This window comes from Suricata suricatta, chromosome 6 (genome assembly GCF_006229205.1).
Source record: "Suricata suricatta isolate VVHF042 chromosome 6, meerkat_22Aug2017_6uvM2_HiC, whole genome shotgun sequence".
Lineage (NCBI taxonomy): Eukaryota > Metazoa > Chordata > Mammalia > Carnivora > Herpestidae > Suricata > Suricata suricatta.
In genome coordinates, this window is record NC_043705.1 from 106,657,656 (window position 1) to 106,677,391 (window position 19,736).

The following is a 19,736-nucleotide window of genomic DNA, read 5'->3' on the forward strand; positions in this document are numbered from 1 at the left end:
CAGTTGACTAAGTGTCTGACTTTTGATTTCATCTCAGGTCGTGATCTCATGGGTTGTGAGATCAAGCCCCATGTGGGGCTCTGTGATTCTCTCTCTCCCTCTCTGTCCCTCCCCCTCCTTACATGTTCTCTCTCTCTCAAAATAAATAAATAAATACAAATTTTAAAAACACTTAATTTTCTTTAGTACATTTTAACTTAATCTTAACTCTTAAATCGTTTATCTATTTGAAGTTATTCTACAGTAAAGTATGCAATATGTGTGAAATTTATTTTTTTCCCTAGGACTATCCAGTCTCGAGTCTAATTATTGAACATTTCATCTTTCCTAGGCTAATATGAAGCATCAACATTATGACATATGAAATTTTTGCATGTGATTGAGCTTATTGTTTTGTTCTTTTGAAAAGATACTATACAAAATCCAAGTTTGGAAATGTGAATATCAAGAGCCATTGGAACATCTATGTCTCTGAATCCTTCCTGTAATTCATCTCCATTATTTATAATTTCCTGCCTCACTCAAGTCTGATTTACTGCATATATTGAAACATGCTTGAACTTCATCAGATGCAAACTGATCAATATATCATTTCTATTTCTAATTTACTCTAAGTATATTCATTCCATCTGTCATGCCTGCTGCTCTTAGCTTTGCTCCCTGCTTTGCACTGCCTGCCGCATTGATCCTCAGTGTAGACTGGGATGGACAGCTGGAAAATATATTAAAATAAGTTCTAGATTATGCAGAATTATGAGTCCAGGACATGATTAAGAGAGGTGAGGGTCAGAAACATTCTGACGGGAGCCCAGTGTCCCTTTCATGCATGCTCTCAAATGTGTCCTTGTCTTCCACCAAATACCTTAAGAGAAGCACATTTCACGATACACAGTATGGTGTCTGGGGAGCTCAGGATGTTCTCACATATTCTCATTCCTTCTCTGTTTTCCCTGCCACTATCATTACTGCAATGCATGCAGGTCCTTGCAAAAAGGAAAGAATTAAAGATAGCTTTGTAACTCTCTCCTCCGTGTAAACACTCTGATAGAATTTACAAGTAGGAAGATAACCAAAGACGTTCTCAACTAAGAATGTTTTTAGCAGCATTTTTGCACTGTTATTGTAAACGAATCTGGAATTTATGGATTAGGGGGCATAACTCAAGAGAACAGAAGTGAGTCACATAGGTTTCCTGTGTGACGGATGGAATGTGAAAACTAAGACGCTCTGAACTTAAACAGCTTCCTCGGGCAAACTGTACAACACACAGTGAAAATTCGTCTCTTACTCTGAAAACAAATTATATCCACTAAAAAAATCAGTTTTTTGGAGGTACAGATGATAGTTTGGACTCCTCCAGAGATAGGTATTGCAATCTTTGTGCTTTCTTTTTGGTTGTATCCTTCACTAATTATTAGTAAAATTTGCTATTGTTGAGTAAACTGCAGTGCTCACTTTGGCAGCATATACACTGAAATTGGAATAATACAGAGAAGATTAGCATGGTCCCTAGGCAAGGATGACACGCTATTGAGTAAAGTGCATAATTTCAAGGGATCTGCTTTGACAGTTTGACGTCTGTGGGTAGAGTAAGGACTTTTGATCAGAACTGTGCCGTTCAACAGGCTTTTGGTGTGCTTCTGAAATTACTATGAATTCTTATGTTCCATTTCTCATTACCTTATTTTCTCCAAAATTTTTTATCCCAGTTCTTTAAATGTTCTTGTTCTTGTCTTTTTCTACTACTATAAAAAAATAAATGTTTATTCATTTTTGAGAGAGAGAGAGAGAGAGAGAGAGAGAGAGAGAGAGAGAGAGAGAGAGAATGAGTGGGGGAGGGGCAGAGGGAGAGGGCAACAGAGGATCCCAGTTGGGCTGTACTGTACAGCAGAAAGCCCAGTGTGGGGCTTGAACTCATGAACTGTGAGACCATGACCTGAGCTGAAGTCAGACACTCAACTGACTGAGCCACCCAGGCACCCCTCTACTAATTTTGCCTCCTTGGGGGTGATTGTTAATTTTGATAAAATTGTTCATAAAATCATTGTCTTTCTCCCTAAGTTATGCAGCAGTTAGGCAGTCCTTCTGTTTGGCTCATCATAGTCAAAATACTCGAACTAGAATCAAAACACTTGATTTCTTAATTGAACTGCTTGTTCCCTTCTCATTTCACAGGAATAGAAAGTTCCTCACATGTTCTCACCATGAACAGTGATGCCAAAGTGGTCCATCTGGTGTCTAAAGCTGCAGAGCGGTGCCCAGAGCCCGAGACAAGCTGGAAACCTCCAAGGACACAATTGAAAGCCACCCTCTGAAAATGACAGAGCAGATGGGAAAGTCCTATTCTCCAGTGAACCTTCGGTCCTGGTAACTGAACTCAAAAACTGTGCTCTGTTCCATTCTCAACTCTAAGCTCAACCAGAAAAAGGGGACAACTATTTCTGTTTCAGGTTAGTTTGTCTATAATTATATCTCATTGCCTGGAGAAGTGTTTTAAACTGAATGCATATTGCTGAGTTTCAAACAGAAGGGAAAATGATACTGAGTTCCTGTACTGTACTTTTTAGAACCAAATGAACATGTACCAAAATAACTACCTTATTCTCTTCTCTGATCTTTATCATTTTCTTCTTTCTGCTAGCTTTGAGTTCACATTGTTCTTTTTCTAGTCCTTTCAAGTATAAATTTAGGTTGCTGAATTGAAATCTTTCTTTCTTAACATAAGCATTTACAACTATAAATTGTCTTTTTAGTATTGTTTTTATTGCATTCTATAAGTTTTAATATGTGTTTTGCTTTCATTTGTCTAAAAATATTTTCTAATATCCCTTGCAATTTCTTCTTTGGCCAATTAGTTGCTTAAAGTGTGGTGTTTAATTTCCATATACTTGTGAATTTTTTTGGTTTTTCTTCTGCTATTAGGCTTTTTATTTTCATTTCATTGTGATTGGAAAGACAGTGCAATTTTCATTTTTTAAAATTTATTAACCATTGGTTTTTGGTCTCACCTGAAAAACAATCCACGTGCACTTAAGAAAAGTATTTTCTGTTGTTGTTGGAATGTTCTGTGTGTCTGTTAGATGTATTTGGTCCTTTGGTGGTGTTCAAGTCCTTTATTTCCCATTGATATTCTGTCTGGTTGTTTTATACAGTATAGAAAGTGGGTTTCTGAAGATCTATTTCTGTCTCTAATTCTAACAATGCTTGCTTCATATAGTTTGGAGGTACATTTGGTGCATATATGTGTATAATTATTATATCTTCTTGGTAAATTTATCCTTTTATCAATAAATAATGTCTTTCTATGTAGCTCTTTTTTTAAATGTACATTTATTTTTGAGAGAGAGATGTGAGAGCAAGCAGAGGGGGGACAGAGGATCTGGGGCGGCTCTGTCCTGACAGCAGAAGCCTGATGCGGGGCTCAAACTAATGAACCATGAGATCATGGTCTGAGCCAGTCAGATGCTGAACTGACTGACCTACTCAGGCGCTCCTTTCTTTGTCTTAATAACAGTATTTGACATAAAGTCTATTTTATCTGATATTAGTATAGCCAACCCACTTTCTTTTAGTTACTATTCGCATGGATATCTTTTTCCCATCCTTTCACATACACATTCTTATGTCTTGTAGATAGCATATACTTGGATCATTAAAAAATTTTTTTTTACATTTTTATTTACTTATTATTGAGACACAGAGCATGAGCATGGGAGGGACAAGGAGAGGGGGAGACACAGAATCTGAAGGAGGCTCCAGGCTCTGAACTGTCAGCACAGAGCCCAACGCAGGGCTCAAACTCATAAACTGCGAGATCACAACCCGAGCTGAAGTCTGACACTTAACTGACTGAGCCACCCAGGTGCCCCATTTGGATCATTTTTTAATCCATTTCATCAATCTCTCCCTTTTGATTGGGGAATTTAATCCATTTACATTTAAAGTAATTGCTCATAAGATAGGACATACTTTTGCCATCTTGTCATTTGTTTTTTCTGTCTTATAGTTTTTGTCTCTCACTTTTCATTCTACTTTCCTTTATGTTTAGTTAATTTTTTGTATTTTCATGTTTTATTCCCTTTTCACTTCCTTTGGCGTATGTTTTGTAGATACTTTTTTGTGGTTACCCTGGGAATTACATATAATATCATAAAATAAAATAAAATTTTAACAATCTATTTTGAATTGATACCAATTTACTTTCAGTCATATATAAAAACTCTATTGCTTTACAGCTCTGCCTCTCCTTTGTTATTGATGCTGTAAATTAAATTAATGTATAGTGAATCTATTAACATAGATTTATTATGTTTTACCCATTTGTCTTTTAAATCCTATAGAAATAAAAAATGGAGTTACAAGCCTCAAAATATTGCAGGTTTGGTCCCAAACCACTATAATAAAGAAAATATTGCAACAAAGCAAGTAAAATGAATTTTATGGTTTTTCAGTGCATATAAAAGTTAGTTTATCCTGTAGTTAACTAAATAGTAACAGTATGTCTAAAAAATGTACATACCTTAATTTAAAAATACTTTATTGCTAAAAAATGCTAAGCATCATCTAAGCATTCAGTGAGTTTTAATTTTGCTGGTGGAGGGTCTTGTCTCACTGTTGATGGCTGCTGACTGATCAGCATTGTGGTTACAGAGGGTTAGAGTGGCTGTGGCAATTTCTTAAAATAAAAAAATGAAGTTTGCCACATTGATTGGCTCTTTCTTTCACGAATTGTTTCTTGGTAGCATGTAATGCTGTTTAATATCATTTTACCCACATGTTTTTTTAAAAAAATGGAATCAATTATTTCAAACCCTGCTGCTGCCTTATCAACTAAGTTTATGTAATATTCTAAATCTTTTGTCGTCATTTCAACGATCCTCACAGCATTTCACCAGGAGTACGTTACATCTCAAGAAACCAGTTCACTGCTCATCCTTTAGAAGCAACTCCTCATCCATTCAACTGCACCAGTTCAGTCACACCTTCAGGCTCCACTTCTAAGTCTAGTTCTCTTGCTATTTCCACCACATCTTCAGTGACCTCCTCCACTGAAGTCTTGAACCCCTCAAAGTCATTCATGAGGGTTGGAATCAACTTCTAAACTCCTTTTCTTGTTGATATTTTGACCTTTTCCAATGAATCACAATGTTCTTAATGGTGAATCTTTTCCAGAAGGTTTTCCATTGGCTTTGCTCAGATACATCAGAGGAATCACTCTCTATTGCAGCTGTAGCCTTATGAAATGTATTTCTTAAATAATAAGACTTGAAAGTTGAAATGACTTCCTTTTTTAAAAAAAAATTTTAGTGTTTTATTCTTGAGAAAGACAGAGTATGAATGGGGGAGGGGCAAAGACAGAGGAAGACACAGAATCCGAAGCAGGTTCCAGGATCCAAGCTGTTAGCACAGAGCCTGATGCAGGGCTTGAACTCACAAGCCATTAGATCATGACCTGAGCCGAAGTCGGATGCTTAACTAACTGAGCCACCCAGGTCCCCAAGTTGAAATGACTTCTTAATCCATGAGATACAGAATGGATGGCATCCACTGATGAAAACAACAGTAACTTTTTTGTACTTCACCAGAGTTCTTGGGTGATGGGTGTTATCATCACTGAACCGTGACAGTTTGAAAGGAATCTTTTTTTTCTGAACAGGAGGCCTCAACAGTGGGCTTAAAATAATCAGTAAACCATGTTGTAAACAGATGTGCTTTCACCCAGGATTTGTTTATAGTGTACAGGCAGGAGTAGATTGGCATAATTCTTAAGGGCCTGAGGATTTTCAAAATGGTAAATGAGCATTGGCTTCAAGTTAAAGTCACTAGTTGCATTAGTCCCTGAGAAGAAAATCAGTCTGTCCTTAGAAGCTTTGCGGCCTGGCATTGACTTCTCTCCAGCTATAAATGTCTTAGCATCTTTTTCCAAGAAAAGGCAGTTTCGCCTACACTGAAAATCTCTGGTCAGCGCAGCCACCTGCATTAACTCCCAGAGCCGGGTCTTCCGGATGACTTGCCGCAGCTTCTGCATCAGCACTTCTACTTCACCTTGCACTTCGATGTTCCAGAGACAGCTCCTTTCCTGAAACCTCACCAACTCACCTCTGCTAGCCTCAAACTCGTCTTCTGCAGCTTCCTCACCTCTCTCAGCCTTCATGGGATTGAAGAAAGTTAGGGCCTTGGTAACTCTGGATTAGGCTTTGGCTTAAGGGAATGTAATGGCCGATTTGATCTTTTATTCAGACCACTCAAACTTTCTCCGTCTCAGCAATAACGCTCTTTCACTTTCTTATCATTCATGTGTTCACTGCAGGAGCACTTTTAATTTCCTTCAGGAACTTTTCCTTTGCATTCACAACTTGACTGATGCAAGAAGGTTACCTTTTGGCCTATCTCAGCTTTCAACATGTCTTCCCAAGCTTAATGATTGCTAGCTTTTGATTCAAAGGGAGAGATGTGGGATGGGACTCTTCCTTTCACTTGAATGCTTAGAAGCCATTATAGGCTTATGAATTGGCTTAATTTCAATCTTGTTGTGTTCAGGGAATAGGGAGGCCCCAGGAGCGGGAGAGACACAGGGGAACAGCCAGTGGCTGGAGCAGTCAGAGCATACACAGCATTTATGGATTAGTTTTGTGCTCTTACATGGGCATGGTTTGTGGCTTCCCGAAACAATGGTGAGAGTAGCACCAAAGATCACTGATCACAGATTACCATAACAGATATGAAAATAAGGAAAGTTTTAAAATATTTCAGGAACTACCAAGATGTGACACAGAGATATGAAGTGAGCAAATGCTGTGATAAACGGTGCTGGTAAACAGGAGTGCCACAAGCTTTCAATCTGTAAGAAACTCGGTATCTGTGAAGCACAATGAAATGAAGTATGCTTGTACTTAATTTGTCAAATGTAGCTAAATAACTCATACTACGCAAAACTCATTACATGTTTTATTATAGTGAAGGGGTAAATGCTTGATACAGTTTCTCGATCACGTCTGTTTTTATAGGGACAAAAAGTCCCATTGTAAAGTGAAGGTCTCAAAACTCCTTTTTTTTAAGTTTATTCATTTATTTTGAGAGAGAGAGAGAGAGAGAGAGAGCGAGCGTGCATGGGAGGGGGTGTCAGAGAGAGAATCTTAATCAGCCTCTGTGCTGTCAGAGTGGGCCTGACGCGGGGCTTGATCTCACAAACAGCGAGTTCATGACCTGAGCTGAAACCAATAGTCGGAAGCTTAACTCACTGAGCCATCCAGGCACCCAGGGCTCCAAACTTTTAAAATAATGTAATATTTGTTCAAGATTGATCCTTTTACTCAAGGCTTTCTGTTGCATCTTTCTGAAGTTCAATTTCTGGGCAGTTTGGGGCAAACCTCTCTTCTGGCTTTGCTCTTGTTCCTTTTTTTCTCTTTGGAAACCGTAAACATCTTCCGTTGGGGGGCTCGCCTGACCCCGGGCTGGATGTGTTCGGAGAGCTCCGGTTGAGTTAGGGCATTTATTTTCACGACGCTCTAGTTCTCTCCCTTTGTCTAACACATCTTCTACAAAATTTTCCAAAATTTTTTGGCTATCAGTGATTTCAGAATTAATACTTAGAAGGTGTTTTTGTTTCTATTTTCCTCTCTACACTTTTCCATATTTTAAATTACTTTTCATAGTCTATCTCATGTAAATCATATTGAATAGCTTTTAAACAAGTAAACAATTGTCCTTCCCCCCAGCCCTCCTTGTCTTCCCTCCTCTCACCGGCCCGCATCTACAGCCAGCTCCAGGACCACAGCCTGCGTCAGTACGAGAAAGCAAGCTTCATACTCAGATACACAGTGCATACAACCTATGACCTAATCGTCTATTCCCCATGAACGGCGTCGCCATTTTGACCTGTATTCACAATCTCATAATTTAAGATGGGGTCAAAATAAACTTTTGAACTCACTGGGACCCCTTCCTGGAATTCATAGAATATGCTTCATTTTCTATGCTAATTATAGAAGCACAGATATAATGATTCTTCACATTTGGGTGCCAAGTTTTTTCCCCTCTATCTTCCTTCTCTATATCTTCTGAAGGTCCATGGTCTTTACTAACACTGTTTTCATCAGAGTTGACCTGCTTTGAAACTCAGAAATTCCATGATCTTATTCTTCATTAATCTGTGTAATATGCTTTCTTTTTTTTTAACTAATGGAAAATTACAGGCATTTCAGTACCCTGAGTTTCTACCATGTTGGCCTTAGGGTCATAAATCATCTGAGCTTGTCTGGGACTAAGCTGGTTTAAGTCATGAGAGTTATGTTTCCCTGGTAACCCCTCGTCATGACACAAAAGCTCCCAGCTTTCTGTAATGGGTGCAAAAAGTTGGAGGAAAATTCTAAACTGATAGAGCAGCTCTTAAAAATAGGTCTGAAAAAAATCCATTAACTTTTTAAAGTTTTTTAATGTTTTATTTATTTTTGAGACAGAGAGAGATAGCACAAGCAGGGGGAGGTCAGAGAGAGAGGGAGACACAGAATCTGAAGATAGGTTCCAGGTTCTGAGCTAGCTGTCAGCACAGAGCCCAACGTGGGGCTCGAACCCACGAACCATGAGATCATGACCTGAGCCGAAGTTGGACACTTAATTGACCTAGCCACCCAGGCTCCAATCCATTATTTTTAGTATAAAATGAATACAGCATAGATTATCTGCCTTCTTTAGTCACTGCCACCGTTTCACCCCTGAGTCTGATGTTAGTAATCACAATTTACAATTCATAGTAATAAATCACCCTTTGTTGCATCAGTCTGAGTGATGTGTCTTAAGTATGCAAATTAACTGCATTGTACTTGTGAGCATTATGCATCCATATTTGTTGCATAGATTAACTACTGTGCATTGTATTGAGATAGTGCTAAAGTTTTTCGTGAAAAAATTCTAGCTGAAAATTTCCTAAATGGTACAACCTTTCCCAAATTGGACAAAACTCACAGATCTAAGTAGCTCAGTGAATCCAAGGCATAAGAATCATGAAGAAAACCATACAAAGTCACACCATAATCAAATTGCTTAAATCTGTGATAAACAGTAAATATAAGTAGAAAGAAAAAAAGGATACATTATTCTTAATCTGTCCTAAGAATAAGAATTAAAACAGACTTGTCAGAGGGAAAGAACACGACAGAAGAAAGTAACTTTTTTAAAGCATTAAAATAATTTTTTAAAGTGTCAATCTACAATTTTCCCATTAGAAATAAACTGCAAAATCAAAAGTAAAATACATACTCACTTTACTTATTACTTTTGCCTACAAAAGGGGGAGGAGTTCATTACCAATGGAGCTGCCCTGCAAATGTTAAAAGATGTCCTGTGATCACAAGGAAACGATAGCAGATGGACATCTGGAAAATGGTAAATATAGAGATGCATATAAGACTTTTATCCTTTTTAAAGTATCTTCAGAAGATAATTGTCCACTTAAAGTGAAAATACGGACATATCTGTGGGTTTTAAAACATATGTTGAAGTAAAATGGGTGACAAGACCAGCATCAAGGCATGGAGGGGGTAAATGGAAGAGTATTTTTATATAGTTCTTAAACTGCCATGCATGTAATATAATAATGACTGAGGTATGTTAAAGATGTGTATTATAAATGTTTAGTTAAGAATCCATCTGTATCTAAAACAAAATCTAAAAGCATAATTAATTAAACATAAAGTATAATTAGAGGAGAAAGAATGTAAACAGCAGATAAGCAAATAGAAAAGAGAAAGAAAGGTGTTAAACACAAGCATCAATAGCAGCATCAAACATAAGTGGCCCAAAAGTCCCAATGAAATGTCAGAGATTGCCAGATTGGATAAAAACCGAACAGGATACAACTATATGCTGTCTATAAGACACCCAATAAATATAAATAAGCATTGCAGAAAAGTAGAAAGAGGGCAAATAATATACCATGCTAACACTAATAGAAAGAAAGTGGAAGTAGTTATGTTAATATCCACCAAATTAGATATCAGAGTATAGAATATTATCAGGGGTAGAGGGCTATTTAGTAATGATAAAGAGTCAATTTATCAAGAAAATAAAACAATCCTAATTATTTGTGCACCAAATAACAGAGTTTAAAAATCCTGGAAGCAAAAAATTGATGGATCTGCAAGAAGAAACTGATGAATTTACAATGCATTCAGAAATTTCAATAACAGTATCTCTGTATATTCAAGGAATTTGTGAAGAAGACTACTTTTCCCAGGTCATTTCATATAGAAATCATTGAGCTTAGTCTGTCCCCCAAACGAGGATAACATGGATCCTCTGCTGAGAGAGTTTCCTGGGCTCTGGAAAAGGAAGGCATTCACCCGCTGTGTGAGGGACCAGCCCATGCACCAGCTAAGGGTCCCTGAGTAGGGGGTTGGTGTTGGTGCAATATCTATAAGAAAGGAGACAGATAAAGTGAATGGTGGCAAGATTGCACTTTACTGTGATGCTTAGGATCTTTATATACCATAGGTGATTACATCATTTTCCTAATGATTACATTGTTTGTTACTTCCGGAAAAATTATTATTTCCATGGTAGCAAAAACAGAAAATCAAAACAGAAATGAGGTACAATACAGAAGATCAAAAAACATAATTCATCATTCAAAATACATCAGCAGGGGTTTGTTTTATGTATATAGTGATATTATTAACCGAAGCTGATGACAAGGCTATTTTTTCTTAAAGGTGAACAAGATGATTTACGGGTAAAGTGCCCCTGACCAGGAAGGGAGTTTCAATCTGAAAATTTGCCCACTCACTGAAACTAATTAAAGGTCATAGAAAACAAACTCCAGTCTCTAATCCATCATGATCAAGAGGTCATGTGCACATTCTCTAAAACAAAGGAAAGCAGGACCCAACAAGCCATATGACACTGTACGCTCAGTCTCCCAGGAAAGCGACTCAATCCCGATCCTCAACTAAGGGACCTCACTTGCACCAGGATCACACTTTCCAGACAAGCTGGAGATATGCGCGTTCCTCTTGGTGACTTACAGTGGGATCTCAGCAGGTCTTTTGGCAGAATGGGCCCCTACATTGCTGGACTTGGCTCACAGACTCAGATAACTCAACAACCAGCCACTCTCCTGGCAACCTGTCTGGACCTAAGTGGCAGAACACGCCCAGCAAGAAATTGGAAAAGAGAAGCGAGTCCTCCCACCTCCACAGCCCAGGAGGAATGAGGAGTGGCTTGAACTCTGGTGCACAGAGCAGAAAACCTCCGGCAGCCTCTATTCCCAACGCACTGTACTCAGGCCCAGACTTCAGGGTGGATTCTGCCCTGGGCTTCCAGTGCTGGGCTCTCATGATACCGCCCTGCCCCAGACCTCCTGGCGGGGTCCCAAGCTGCAAGGGGAGGGCCCTGGGAAAGAAGCAAGGGGAGCGGGATGGTTTGCATCTTCAGTTTGATTTCAGTTTGATGCACAGAAGTTTAAGGACACTTGGAGATAACAAGGTGGGGAGCAACATGTTTCTTCTGGGTTCTCTGTGAGCACGGTGAAGAAATCCAGCCCATTCAAACAGAATGCCAGAGACATTCACTTACTTATAAACATCACAGGCCAGGTAGGGATGTTGCTTAAACAATTTTCATTCCGTGAAACTGCTTTCAACTGACACATAAAGAAAAAGCTCCCAATCTCCAGGTCTCCATCTCTGTCGAATCCAGGGTTCAGTTGCTGGAAGCAGGGGGGCTGAACCAATTCACACTCCGTGAGAGGAACCAGGGAGAAGGTGGAGACAGCATCAGGGAAGTTTCCAGTTCTGTCCTGCCCTTTGCAGCCAGAGCAGGAGGGAGAGGAGTTAAATAAGTAGTCACCTTCCTATGGAAAATTCTTCAGGGGAGAGTGCCTCCCAGCACTGGTCTGCCACTGCCCAGAAACTGATCTGTTTCTGGAGAAACACAAATGACATGGGTCAGGCCCTGTGCCAGGATAAGGGCAATGACGGAGAGACAACAGGGTATTGATGAGGTTTTGTCAGTGCTTAGGAATCACTCTCAGCGTTCCAGTTCTGAGAAATTAATCAGACTCCTCCTCCTTTCCACTCTGGTCACCCTTGTATTGCAGTTTGTCTAGATATACTGGACCCCAAACCAGTGAGGGAGGCATTTGCAGAGAGAGAGAGCATGGGATGTAGCAGTAGGAGGCCTTGGTGATGCCCAGAAGCACGGGTTGGAATAATTACAGAGCTTCAACATAGTAAAGTAATCGTGAGAATTCAATGAGATAGTTTACACAAAGCACAGTACTTCACATATAAGAAATGCTCGATACATGTTCTTTTTTTTTTTTTTAAGTAGGTTCCATGCCCAACATGTCCATACTTTACTGATTGAGCTGGCCAGGCGCCCTTGATATGTGCTTATTGTTACATGTCAATATTCTCATCCGTAAAAGATAATCATCTAACAGATTCAGAGGATTAAATGATATAATGTAAGTAAATTACCTAACACAGTGTCCAGCATACAGTAGGCATTACGTAAGCTAGACAACAGCACAAGAATGTCAAAGGCTGTGCGTCTTTGTGAAAATGTGTGAAAACCCAGGGGCAGGAGGAAAATGTGTGAAAATGTGGGTTTTTCCTTTGCAATTTAGGATAGTTAAATTGCCAAATTTCTGTAAAATTGACCATGAAATCATAATGGATTTTTAACTGAGTTTGAAAATCCAGCGTCTTTCAAACAATACATATTGTTCCAAGAAGTTCCTACAATTGTTCACCATTAAGCAACAAGAGACAAACAGCCTGAGAAGTATTCTCTCATATCTTTTTTCCCTAAATTATGGGGAGAGGTCTTGTGAATGATTCAGTTCATAAAAGTTTAACCACTAAAATATGCCATAAGGCAGAGAAATAAGATTGTGAAATAAAATGGTATAAATTATAAAATACCTTTTGAAATCCTTAATGTCATCATTAATGAGGGAACATTTTCTTTATGTGCAATCTTTTCAAAGTGCCTAATTAGCAAATCAATACTACATGGAGTGAGAAATTCTTGGCTTATAATTGAGACATTTTAGAATTTATATCCCCAAAAGGTTTATATACTAGAAATTCTATAATGATTATTGACTTTAAAAATGAACCGTTTTTTCTACATATTTGAAAAGATATGAAATATATATATATATACACAGTTTCCAAGTTGAATGTTGACCATAGTCAGAGAGTTAGGACCAGTCTCATATGTGCCACTTATTGGCTATGGATGCTGGCAAATGACATAACTTCTTTCATCTTGATAGCTCCAATGTGTAGAAAGTAGTTATATCTACTTCTCAGGGTCATAATGTCACTAAAATAAGATAATATAGAGCTTGGTAAATAGTATTTAGCAAATGCTAGCTTGAAAATAAAGTGGTAGCTCTTCTTTTAGGCTTTCCTCCATCAGATTGACACAAAAACCATCAGGTGGAGCTAAAGCAAGATAGATGACCACAGGGGGTTCAGGGGACTCCTGAGGTGGCCCAGAGCAGGGTGTGAAGGCCCAACCACGCTAAGGATGATGAAATAGTCAGGAGTGTTGGAGCCCAAGCCAGTGAGGAGGGCATCACACAGGAGTGTGGAATGCAATGGTAACAATCCAGAAGGATTGATCAAATCAATACATTAAAGTTTCTCATTCTTGGGAAGACAGTTTCAAATATGGAAACTATATAATATATGTATATAATATAATATAATTATAATATAATATGGAAACTGTATATAATATATGTATATAATATAATATAATATAATTATAATACATTCACTAGCTCTGTCCACTGAAGACAGGAAGCAGCAAAACTCCCATAACACTGAGCGCATCTAGCTCCAAGATCTTTTCTTAAGACCACACTCCCTAAAAGGAACTAAGGCTCCTTGGAGAAATGGCTGATACCAAGTCCAGGGCAAGGAAAGTATAAGATGAGCCAGGAACATCTTGTGCCAGCAAGTAAAGAAATGCACATTGAAGTATGGAGACACATCAAAAGGACTCTTTTGACTGGCTGAATCTGGAACAGTTTGAGCATCAAAATAAAACGTGATAGTAATAGGCTGTAACCACTGAATAAAAGTAGGAATCGGTGAGTCCAGACTGAAATAGATAAATGAATGGAGATATTGAAAGTTTGATGAGAAACAGGATATTTACATAGTTTCAAAATAACTCCTTACAAAAATATTTATTAATTACAATGGGAATACAAAATTACAAAGTGTAACTTTATAGTGGAGAAGCCTGACAGACAGCAATAAGGGACAGAAATTTACGCGGCCAGTAATGGGACACAATGAAATTGTGAACCATCTGCTGGAATGCCCTGAGAACACAGCATCACGTCCGTGATACTCCTGTCACAGGTGCAAACCTATATCCAAGCATCAGAATAACAACTCAAAGTGAGGGCTAGTCTATCACATAACTGGCCTATAATGTTCAAAACGCTAAGGTCATGAAAGTCAAGACTAAGGAAGTGCTCCACAGTGAAGAAAACTAAAGAGATAAGGCAGTGAAATGAAGCATGGGACAGTGAGCTGGGCTGTTTTGCTGTGAAGGTCAATCTTAGGAAAACGGGTGACACTTGGAAGAGTTGGAGAGTTAGATGATTGTCACACATCAGTGTTAATTTACTGACCTGGATGGTGATGTTATGGTGACCCAGGAGAACGTTCTCGTTTGTACAAAGTACCGGCTAAGTACTCAGGTAAGTTAGGTTGTTGTGTTGGCAACTTGACTCTCAAAAAAACTCAGGAAAAAATATGTTCTTTTACTGTTCTTGCAACTATCTGAATTTTTGCATTGTCCCTAAATAAATAAGCAAATGGAAGATTAACCAATGAAGGAGGAAGAACACTAAATCTACTCTGAAGGAAGGAAAAGTGTGTTAGATGGGTCACATATTAAAGGGATGATACCAAATGAAACAGAAACAATACATTAGAAAATCTCAAAATTTTCTTGGAAGATCTTAACAGGCATTGTTTTAGAAATGTGTGCCTTCTAGGTTTTGAATGACCAGGTTTACTGTTACGATGAGTCATAATGCAGGAGTGCTTGAAATCTTCTCCCCTCGCCAGGCACAATGTCTCTCCCCTCAATAAAGAATGTTGGAGGTTATTTTAGGAAAATAGACTTGTGTGTCTCTGGCCACCCTGCTTCGCTCATGATGACTAAAGAATTAGAAACTGCTCTTTGTGGGGAGGGGGCATCCTTTGTGCCATGAAACATAGGAGCAGCTTGCTAACAAATTCGAATCATTTAGAGCAGGATCCAGCACAAGGATTTCCTTTTAATGCTCCTGTGAAGGGCAAGGAGCTCCTGGGCAGTCAAGCCTCAAAAGTATGCCTGACACTTTCAAATTAAGCCAGTTCTGCTCATCATGTAGTGACAACAGCCTTTGATAAAGTGTTTTACAAGAATCACATGAAAATTTTCCAAAAGTTTGAAATAAACATCTTCTCTTGAAGAGGAAAGACATCGTTATCATCAAGTTTAAAAGAAAAAGGAGGGGGGGGGCACCTGGGTGGCTTAGTCGGTTAAGCATCTGGCTTCGGCTCAGGTCATGATCTCACGGTTTGTGGGTTTGAGCCCCGAGTCAGGCTCTGTGCTGACAGCTAGCTCAGAGCCTGGATCCTGCTTTGATTCTGTGTCTCCCTCTCTCTCTGACCATCCCCTGTTCTCACTGTCTCTCTCTGTCTCTCAAAAATAAATAAAAAACATTAAAAAAAAAAAGGAAGAAATAAGGAGACAAAAAAGAAGAAAGGAACTCTAAGAACCAAGTAAGATTAAATTTTGTTAATGTTTCATTTATTTTTGAGAGAGAGAGAGAGTGGGGGTTGGGGGGTAGAGAGAAGGGGACACACAGAATCCAAAGCAGGCTCCAGGCTCTCAGCTGTCAGCACAGAGACCAAGGAGGGGCTCGAACTCACAGGCCATGATATCATGACCTGAGCTGAAGTCTGAGGCTTAACCTACTGAGCCACCCAGGTGCCCCCCAAATAAAGTTTAAAAGAGTAAAAAGAGAAACCTTTCAGGGTAATCAGAAAATTAAACTAAAATTGATCTGGTCTGAGGTAATATATTAAAGGCCCCTTATGTTTGTTTTATACTAACTTGACCCATTTGCCCAAGAAATGTATACATAGCCCCCAGACACCTAAAGACAAGCCATGATTTTGGAAGTAAATCAAAGAGAAGAAAAATTATATCAAAGTCACAGTCTCCATCAATAAGTTGGAATTGTTACTAACAGAGACTCTAAAGACTCTCCCATGTTTTTTCACTGCAATGGACAGAAGAGGATACGGGGAGCACCTGCAGGGGGAAGGAAAATCAGAAAATGAGGCCGTACTTAGGTTTTCTATAGCTGTCCTGCTCTTGCCTGGCCCAGTGGACCAGCAGCATTCTATAAAAACATCTTGATCACAACCATTTTTCCTGAAAGAATTTTGGTAAGGAACTTCACAAAAATTGTTTTCATTGCTTTCCTCAACCTTATCTTGACATATGAAGTACACAATTAACTTTGTCAGGAGACACCACGTCCCTTCCCCGGGAGAGGTAAGGCAGAGAAACTCCTTCATTTAACACAGGAAATATCCCAGAAAAAGCGGTTTTCTGATGCAGAAGGTGAAAACCGTTCTTACAAGGGAAACGTGTCAAAGGCTCCATTCCTATGATTTTCTTAGGTGCCTTTCCAGGCCTCTGCACAAGCCTTGGGGATGTGGCTTCCAACCTTGGGCTTCCAGCCATCAGTGGTCCCCTCCAGGGACTGACGCATTTCTGGAATGTTTTCAGTTGGCTTTCTAAGGATCCATGTGAGGAGGGATGTTGTCCCTGTCATTGCTCCTGACAGAAATTACTGACCTTTCTGGTTTTCTATCAGAAGAAAAATTCTTTCACATGACTCTAATAGAGACGATTTTTGTAAAAATGCATCAACAAAATTATTGGGATTTGCTGGTACTGAGGATCCTGAGAAGTGGTGAAGAGACTTTTCAAATACCTCCACATATTTAAAAAATGAGACTTTCTTCCATGATTTGATGACCAAGAAGTTGTGTTCTTGAGTAAGTTTGAAGTTTTAAAATATATTTTGAGATGTTTTCATTTTTTCTTTTTCTTTTAGTATTTTGTTTTTTAATGTAGTTTTATTTTTGAGAGAGAGATGTAGGGGCAGAGAGAGATGGGGATGGAGGCTCCGAAGCAGGCTGGGTGATTGACAGCAGAAAGCCCGACACAGGGCTTAAACCCATGAACCTCAAGATCATAACCTGAGCAGAAGTCAGATGCTTGACCAACTGAGCCACCCAGGTGCTCCTATTTTAATCTCTTTAAACTTCAACTTTTCTGTTCTAATTTTTACTCCCCAGTTTTAGGTAGAAAATGCTTTGGTGCCTAAACTTTGAGTTACTAGAAATATTTAAGAAGAAACTTGCAGTAGATGTTTAGAGAATATTTTGATGAGGGAAAATCGATCAGAATAATTTTCTAACAACAGCGAATTTTACTGAACAGTTAGGAAAAAAATTTCTAGTTAAAATATTTATATGAAACCTCTTAAACTTCTAAACACTGAGTAAGGACATGGGAATATTTCATTCATTCATTCATTCATTCATTCATTCAAATATAGAATTTAATATTTATTTTTCTACTTTTAGGGGGAGAATTTTAATTTCTGTTACCTGTAGTTGGGTAGTCCGAGACTCTGGTCATTAAATTGGCTGTTTCCTACACTCTGAGCCTTTTCAGAATTAGCCTAAATTGAAGGCAAAACTATCTCACACATTTTAATGGCTATGATTCAGGAGATCCCTTACTGGACAGAAATCTGTGCCCCTCACCAATAGTTCATATCAGAATCCATGTAAATGATTTTATTAAAAGTAATGTTGCTTTAGTAAGGTTACTGTTTAACTCTCTTAAATCTGACGGAATAGCTCTCAAATGGGTGAGGTCACACACCCCCTGCAGGGCTTCCCAAGCTGATTGGATGAGACCAAAGGGGCGGAGCTGAGCCTCACTCCCAGCCCCACCCTCCCGTCCCCATTCTGACCAAACTAGAAACTCCCCTCCACTGCTTTTCTTGAGACAGTACTGAAAAAAATTATCACTTCTTCCCCAAAACTATTAATTAGGGAATGGAGTGATCTGATAGAATTTAACACAAAATCGTTAAATCTATATTCCACTTCTTTTCTTGAGAAAAAAAAAGTGTTACAGAAAATACGAGCTACTCTTAGAACTGATATCTACAATCTATCTGTGATTGCTTGGGACCAGAAGAATTTTAAATTAGAGATTCTATTTTCTCCTATGGTTGTTTTTCCTGGCAGGAATTTCCCAGCTCTCCAGTTTTCCTTGTTGAAGTTTTTGTAAAAAGAACCCTCAAAGACCACAACAGATTTCAAGAATGTTACCTCTACCTATCATTTTACTCTTCTCCCAACCTGAAATACTATTTTTTGGATTAATTTTGAAATAGAAGTTTCAAAATACTTCTGGAACATATTTCCCTTTCCTTTAAATAGGGACTCTCCTTTAAATGAGGACTTAATTTCATCTTCAGATCTTAGCTATACAATGAATGTTTTACAAAACTTATTTTTAAGTTCACTGAAACTTTGTAAGCAGAGGCTTTTCAGAGAGGACCAGTACCTTAAACGGAGCCTTCCAACTAATTATGAAGAATAACAGAGATTTCCTCGAAGAAATTTTGTTTTGTTTTTTAAATTACTTTATTTTGAGAGAGGGAGAGCATGCTCACACATGGGGGAGGGGCAGAGAGAGAGAAAGAGAGAGAGAGAATCCCAAGCAGGCTTCCCACCAGCACAGAGCCCGACACAGGGGCGGGTCCCACAAACTGTGAGATCATGACTGAGCAGAGATCAAGAGTTAGCACTCAGACATCCCTCCTTGAAGAATTTTTGATAAAATGTTTAAATCAAGCAAGTTTAAAATTCTGACAATCGCACGAGGTCCAGGAGACTGTACAATGTTTGCCCCTTTGTTAATTCTCATCTCTCTCTCTCTCTTTAGTCTATCAGTTGTGTTCCATCTAATGCATCATAACTGTATTATTTGAATTATAGTTTTTATTAAAAATTTTTGCAAGCACTCTGCAAATTACTATCAGAAATTAAAACCCTTTCTAAATAAGTACAGCACTTCAGGTTTTATTTTTTGAAGATTATTATTATGATTGTGATAAGAACACTTAACCTAATCCTTGTCTCTTTTCTTGGGTGTTCTAAGCTTCTATTTTACATGTAGCTTTGGATACCTCAGATCTCTCTGATTATTAACATCTGTGTTTGTCAGAGTCATCCTGCAACAGAATAAAACCAGACCATCTCAAAGGGCAGAGCCACCTCCTTCCCTTGCCCAAAGTGTAGAGATCGCTTTGGATTGAGAGAAATTCATAGCCTTTGTCAAAAACCCCACCTTTTCCACAGTGTATAGCCTATTTCCGCTACCAGTTTGGTATCTGTCTGCAGAACCGTAAGTGAACGACTTCTATTTTCAGAATTTTCAGAATTGCTCAAAACTCAAAAAGAACAAAGGCCTTTATATGAGGTCTCAGACCTGCAATTCCAGGAGCAGAGTCTCCAGCGCCACAGTACCCCACTTTTGGGGTGAAAGCAAAGGGTTTTTCTGAAAGAGAGGAAGGGGGCAATTACATGACTTGCATGAAAGAAGAGAAAACATGTCAA

General features: G+C 38.7%; 1 long non-coding RNA gene and 1 other non-coding gene across 2 annotated transcripts in view; both read left to right on the top strand.

Moving 5' to 3' along the window:
• Positions 1-9,460, top strand: part of LOC115294949 — a 14,005-nt gene extending 4,545 nt beyond the window's left edge. Inside the window, exons 2-3 of the long non-coding RNA XR_003910231.1 lie at positions 2,176-2,450; positions 9,290-9,460. This is a non-coding gene — a long non-coding RNA (uncharacterized LOC115294949). The remainder of the gene's footprint in view (positions 1-2,175; positions 2,451-9,289) is intronic.
• Positions 1,448-1,552, top strand: LOC115295047. The gene has a single exon (XR_003910280.1). It is a non-coding gene; the product is annotated as a U6 spliceosomal RNA (small nuclear RNA).
• Positions 9,461-19,736: the final 10,276 nt, after the last annotated feature.